The following is a 7,651-nucleotide window of genomic DNA, read 5'->3' on the forward strand; positions in this document are numbered from 1 at the left end:
ACAGAAAGCGTTTGCGATGATGCAAGCCCTTTCCAGCTGACGGTTGCCAGCAGCCAGCCGTGTCCCCCTCACCCCTGCGCCGCCCCCCCCCCCTTTCCGTGGCCCTTTTCGTGTGGTCAGCAGCAGACAAAGCGACTCGGGGGAGGGGGAGGGGGAGGGGAGCGAGCTTTCGTGTCTCCACTCCCGGGGTGACCAGCGCAACCCCTCCAGTACGGGACGGCGGCGAGGGTCTGGTTTGCATTTGGGCAGGCATGCGGCATGCAGCCAATTCCCTTTATTTGAAACGTCTGACACTGGCACCAACCCCCCCACCCCCCACACCCCACCCCCAGAAAACACAGCAGCAGGCTTTCTGTCAAAGCTCATCGTTACTGAGCGTACCCCTCCCCCTGTACATACCCCTGTGCAGAGAGAGAGAGAGAAGAAAGAGAGGGAAAGGGGAAAGAGAGAGGGAGAAGGGAGAGAGGAAGGCTTGTGTCCTTTGCTCATCGTTACTGAGCGTACCCCTCCCCCTCTACATACCCCTGTGCAGAGACAGAGAGGAGAGAAGAGAGGGAAAGGAGAGAGAGAGTGAGACAGAGAGGAGAGAAGAGAGGGAAAGGGGAGAGAGAGAGTGAGACAGAGAGGAGAGAAGAGAGGGAAAGGAGAGAGAGAGAAGAGAGAGAGAGAGAGAGAGGAGAGAAGAGAGGGAAAGGAGAGAGAGAGAAGAGAGAGACAGAGAGGAGAGAAGAGAGGGAAAGGGGGGGAGGGAGAGTGAGACAGAGAGGAGAGAAGAGAGGGAAAGGGGAGAGAGAGAGAGAGAGAGAAGGGAGAGAGGAAGGCTTGTTTCCTCTGCTCATGTTTATGCGAGGCGCAGGGTGACTGTGATAAGACCTGCAGCATCCCGGTGCGTTACACAGTTTTACTGCGCTGTCGATGTGACACAGCTGCCGGCGCCTTTGGCGGCTCTCTGCCGATGTCCTTCAGCGCCATTTCCGCCATAAACCCCTTCAAATCCTCCCGTTCATTTTCCCCCCGTCCTCTCACTTCTCTCCTCCTTTGCCTCTCCGTTTTTCTCCTTTCTCTCTCCCCTCTCTCCCCCATTGGCTCCGTTTCATCTCCTCTCTCTTTCACCTCTCTTTCTTCTCACCCTATCTTCTCTTTCTTTTTGAACGTTATCATCTTCATCTCTTCTTCTGTACAGAGAGATGAAAGGGAGAGACAGGTCTCTTTTACTTTTTGTGTTTTAGGTCCTGCGCTGACCTCTGACCCCGGGGATTCCCTGGCTGGTCAGTCTTGTTGTGAGTGACGGATGTGAGGCTTTGAAGACTGCGTGTCCTGCCAAACACCTCCAGCCTCCGTGTAACTTCAGTCCTGCAGTGCGTAATGTAACCCTACCCCACTGCGGTGTCAGAGGGGGGCCGGAGCAAAATCAAATAGGCTCGCTCTTGAAAGAAAAGGTTGAAATATTGTGACTTATTGAATTGTGGAAAGAGAGAACAGAAGAACCTGAGGGGAGGGGAGGGGAGGGGGGGTGTTTCATGAATCCCAGCTTTGAGCCTGCCTCAGACATAATTACACACTCCCCCCAAAACATCATTGCTTTCTTAATGAGCTCACTAAAAATAATGGCTTTGGTGAAACGCATACCAAACACGCACGTGCACTCACACACGCACACGCATATGCGTACACGCATACACAGATGCACACACACACACAAACATACACATGCTCGCACACAGGCACATACACAAGCACACACACACACGCACACATCCGCGCACACACACATGCACACACGCCATCACCAGTCTTACTGTTGACAATGAAGCTGTACTTCAGTAGATATTTCTCCCGGTCAGTTTGCTGACACTGAACATAAAGACACATGTTGGCCCAGAAGTCTTCAATAAAGCGAGCACCGAGACTGTCCTCGGGCAGAGTGAAAATAAGACCTCTCGCATGCATCCGACAGCACTGCTTGCACATCGCACCACATGCGGATGAAACTACCCGGCATTTCATCCAATCACGGTCAGCGGTCCACATCACGGGTCACATGACTCCGTTTCTGAGATATTTCGGGTTCAGAGTACTGCCCAGTTCGGCCCAGTTTGGGAGGCCAGTGGTCCAGAGCACTGGTCGTGTTATTGAGTTTGGGGTATCCCTGGTCCAGAACCCTGGTTGTATAGTTCAGGTTGGGGTACCCCTGGACCAGAGTCTTGGTAGAATAGATCAGTGTGGGGAGTCCAGGCCTAGAATGCTTGTTATACAGTTCAGTTTGGGCCAGAGTTCTGGTCGTGTTATTAAGTTTGGGGTACCCCCTGGTCCAGAACCCTGGTTGTATAGTTCAGGTTGGGGTACCCCTGGCCCAGAGTGCTTGTTATAGAGTGCAGTTTGGGCCAGAGTTCTGGTCGTGTTACTGAGTTCAGGGTGCCCCGGTCCGCGGTACTGATCCAGCTGGCTGTGATTAGGCCGTGTAGCGGTGCAAACAGGCTGCGCGATGTAGCAGTGGAATGAGCCTGAAACGAGGAGCAGATGCAGCGCGTGTGAAGTCAGGCGGAGGGGCTTCGGGTGGCAGATCAGCCTTTAATAAAATCACCATCACGGAGCGGCTCGGCCTGTCAATCACTGCCCTGCGCTCACACGTCTTCAGCGGGCTGTCTGCCTCCTCTTCCTCACAGAGACTGGTGGACAATGGAGGAGTCCCTCACTCACTGACTCACAAACATACCAGCTGACTGACTGACACACTAATAAGCTAACTGACTGGCTTATAGACAATCATACCAACTGACCGACAAGTTAACATACTAACTGGCTGGCTGATGAACTGTGTGTCCATGTCCATACTGCAAAAGCAACCAAACTCAGTCATATGCTAATCTAGTGCTTTGTGGGTAATCACACACTCAACCACACAGTAATCTAGTGCTGAAGGATAGTGGGTAATCACACACTGAACCACATGGTAATCCAGTGCTAAGGGATTGTGGGTAAAGACTAGTGTGCTGGCTTGGGTTCCAGAACCCACCCTCCCAGTTGGCTTGCCGAGTGGCCATGTCACTGAGGTTGGGTGTGAACAATTAAATACTGGTACATAGGTTTGATGATATTGATAGATTACAGAGCAGCCAAGTTGTTTCAGCTGAGTTCAATCAGACCAAAAGGATACTGGTGGAACGGAGGCATTTTGAGAGAGAGAGAGAGAGAGAGAGGGAGGGAAAAAAAACATCTAATTCAAAAAGCAAAGAAAAAGTGGAAAAGTTTCCAAAGATAATTAAATATAAATAAAAAAACAAAAAAGTAAATAAAACATCTGGTGATGACTGATAGCGCCCCCCCCCCCATTCTGGGGGCAGTCTGGGACAGCTGCAGCCTTTCAGTAGTCCAGTGTTCCAGATGTGCCATAATAAACTGGGGCAGAACTAGGCCAGGGTTCCTGGTCCTGCTGTTTCTGTTTTTAAAAGGCTTTTCCTGCTGACTCCAGGCCTGTGATTTTAATGTGATAAAGTCCCTCATTGTCTCTGATGAGGAAATTACACAACCTTTACTTTCTTTTAATGTGTAAAAGAACACACGCAAGCATGCATGCACGCTCACACACACACATACACACCAGGCTCCTATACATGTATAAAGCCCTAGATAAGCCTGTGTACCCTCACAGGGGCATATAGCATGCCTACCCAGGGCCCCTGGGCTGGATCCTGCCTGTGGCAGGGCCCCTGAGCTGAATCCTGCCTGTGCCAGGGCCGACGGGGGCCGGGGCCCCTGGGCTGAATCCTGCCTGTGGCAGGGCCGACGGGGGCCAGGAGCCCCATGGGGCCCCACACGTTTAGCCACAGCATCGCCCAGGGAGGGAGGGCTTCAGTGAGCAGTGTCATACCAAACCTCACTGCTCAATAGCATCTTTAATGGCCAATCAGGTGCCTGCAGCCGGCCAGACGTCCAGCACAGTGACTGCTCAGCCAGTGGCCTACGGAGCGAAAGCCGGAGCTTGGCTGAAATGATGCGTTGCCGTGCAACCCTCCAGAAAACGGAGGGAGTTGCCGCGGTTGCGGTCGCCGCTGGGAATTCCAAACGGGAAAGAAAAAGTAACACAGGAAGCTGTCGCGAAGGAAGCCAGTCAGAAATATCGAATTTTGCGTGAAAAATAAGCAAACCTTCATAAATCACCCAGGATATTGAGGTACGCCGAGGAAAACGAGCAATAAATCAGCGGAAACTCGCAGCGCCTGCGGAAACAGCGTCCAGGTGTGGAGGCCTGAGGAATGCCTGCCCTCCGTCACGGCTACCTCCGGCTCTGCGGCCCGCGGGCGTTCAGGAGCGGCAGGCCTGATCTGCGCCACGCGGCGCAAGGTGCGAGAGACGGGGGAGGGGGTTCCCTCTGAGCCACGTGACCAATCAAACACCCAACCCCGGTGTGTCTCTGAGCCACGTGACCAATCGAACACCCAGCCCCGGTGTGTCTCTGAGTCACGTGACCAATCAAACACCCAACCCCGGTGTCTCTCTGAGCCACGTGACCAATCGAACACCCAGCCCCGGTGTCTCTCTGAGCCACGTGACCAATCGAACACCCAACCCCGGTGTCTCTCTGAGCCATGCGACCAATCGAACACCCAACCCCGGTGTCTCTCTGAGCCATGCGACCAATCAAACATCCAACCCCGGTGTGTCTCTGAGCCATGTGACCAATCGAACACCCAAACCCCGGTGTGTCTCTGAGCCATGTGACCAATCAAACACCCAACCCCGGTGTGTCTCTGAGCCACGTGACCAATCGAACACCCAGCCCTGGTGTGTCTCTGAGCCATGCGACCAATCGAACACCCAAACCCCAGTGTGTCTCTGAGCCATGTGACCAATCAAACACCCAACCCCGGTGTCTCTCTGAGCCACGTGACCAATCGAACACCCAACCCCGGTGTGTCTCTGAGCCACGTGACCAATCAAACACCCAGCCCCGGTGTGTCTCTGAGCCACGTGACCAATCAAACACCCAGCCCCGGTGTGTCTCTGAGCCACGTGACCAATCAAACACCCAGCCCCGGTGTGTCTCTGAGCCACGTGACCAATCAAACACCCAACCCCGGTGTGTCTCTGAGCCATGTGACCAATCAAACACCCAACCCCGGTGTCTCTCTGAACCACGTGACCAATCAAACACCCAACCCCGGTGTGTCTCTGAGCCATGTGACCAATCGAACACCCAACCCCGGTGTCTCTCTGAACCACGTGACCAATCAAACACCCAACCCCGGTGTGTCTCTGAGCCATGTGACCAATCGAACACCCAGCCCCGGTGTCTCTCTGAGCCACGTGACCAATCGAACACCCAGCCCCGGTGTGTCTCTTACTGCTCCGGCCAATCCCAGCTCTTTCTCTGAAACAACAAACTGAGGAGAAAACATTAATCGCAACGCAGAATTAACTTTTATTTCTGCCTATATTTGAACTTCTGTCTGAACAGTTTTAAACATCTCAATTTTTCAGTGTACAGGGGAAAATGTACGGACCACTTGGCTTGGTTGTTTGAACCAAGAGTTGTGTCACCATGTGAAGGAGCTTGCAGGGTTCTGCCATAGAGACAGAGACCCTCACAGTGTGAGGTCCAGGTTTTTTGGCGTAGCGCTACGTACACCTGAGACCAGGAGCACATGAGGGCCGCAGAGCCCGCGGGTCCGTGTCCTTCTCTTTGAATCAGAACCCAATCTAGGCTTTAGAGACACCAATGCCAATCCATCACGTAAACGAAGCGCGTCAGTGCTGAAACACACCAAAAATCCAGCAGGCACCTCAGCACTCCTGGATCAGATTACGGCTCCCCTGCCACAGACGGTAAATGAGGTGTCTGTACGCGCCGATAGACCCGTTCTGTTTGTTGCGTTCCCCCTTTTCTCCCCATTTAGAATGGCCAGCTGTTTTCGTCATCAGCAGCCTGCGGCCGCCTGATTGGCAGGCTGGGGTCGTTAGCCCAGAACGACATGCTGTCACGCCAGTTAACCTGGGCGACGTGAGAACCTATCGCCTTGTACGGTGGGACCCATTCATCCAATAAAAGAGCACCTTCACAGGCTAATCAACCTAGCATCCTCCTAATTCTTATTCTTTATTTCATCAGTTGAACTCACATATTTTCGGCATAAAGCCCTGTACTCTGATAAGCACCCACCCTCACACAGCCTGGACTGAGAGAGGAAACCAACGCATGCCTGAGTGAGGGCAGTTTTATGCACCTCAAAAAACAGATCCTAAATCAGCTTCAGTTTCAAATAACATTACAAGAGTCGGAGCTCCAGAGGCCACAAATAGCTGGTTTGGGATCAGCTGTTAGGGAAGCAGGTAATACCCTATGTTTCCAGGACAGGCCAGCTCACAAACTCCTGGCCAGGAAAAGGTCCATTAAGCATGGTAGTTTTATAGTCTGCACCTGGCTCTGTGGGAGTTGTGCTACATTCGAACTTTACAAGTGCTCCGCGGTAACCCGAGACCGCTCGGCTTTTATAGGAGGTCGCTCTCTCCACAATATACAAAATAAGCGCGTTCTCTGGGCGGGCTCGATGGATGTCCACCGTCGCGCACGCTTCCATGCCTCGCCGCTCACTTGTGCCAGTAATTGATCTTAAGTGGGGCTTCGGGGGACAGGGGGCTGGCCGTTAACTGCCCCGCTTTGTGGTGGTAGTCCGTCTGCTTTCCATGTCAGGCGCGTCTGATCTCCTAAAATAAACAGCTGACAATTACCGGCAGGAAACGTCGCCACGAGCCGCGATTCAGCACTTGGCCCGTGCAGGCACACTGATACCTGCACATATAACGAGAACATGACGTCATTACGCGGTAGAAACAAGGATTAAAAAAATCCAACCCGCTGCGGAAATACATTAAATATGCTATGTGGGTTATGACGCAGAATACAAAACGCCAATGAGAAGTCATTTAATTAGTGAGCATTACTTGTTTGGAGAATTGAGTAGGGTACACTTTATGGTTACACGTAAAAGGATATTAGGCTAGGTAAACGACTCTTGAGAGGAGACGCGCGCGCTCGCACGCACGCACGCACACAGAATGCAAACGTTCATTAAACTGGCAATAACCCGCATTTTGGTCGTCATTGTTGCAGCCAAAGATACACGACCCACCGCACCCACTAGGTGGTGCTAAATAAGCACTTCTGGGCATAGCAAGTAAAAATGATCTCTTGTCGATGCTGAGTAGGCTAGTGTGGTGCGTCTATAAATCTTGTTATTTTTGTTGATGTTGTTTGTTGACATTGTTTGGTGTGTTAGCAACCAGTGAGAAACTATCAATGATTGAACAGGGAAAAGTGTAAAAGAACTTGGACTTCTGAAACGTATTGAATAGGTTACTGATACCCTTTACTGTGGCTTGCCATGTTGTTTTGATTACTGGCACACTTGGCAATGGACTATAACTACTATAATAACTATATAACTTATACTTAAATGGCTTAACTAGCAACTCTAAAACTCTCTTTTGTCCTGAAATGAGCGTGTTGCAAGTTGCCACCTCAAAGCATTGGTGGCAGTCTGCACTTCTCTGGTAATTCTGCATACTGCAATTGTCACACGGAGCGACTTGTGAGACTTTGCTGTCTCGTGAAGGCAGCAAAAGGGTTAAATCACGTGGGAGCGAGAAAAGT

This window comes from Anguilla anguilla, chromosome 14 (assembly GCF_013347855.1).
Source record: "Anguilla anguilla isolate fAngAng1 chromosome 14, fAngAng1.pri, whole genome shotgun sequence".
Lineage (NCBI taxonomy): Eukaryota > Metazoa > Chordata > Actinopteri > Anguilliformes > Anguillidae > Anguilla > Anguilla anguilla.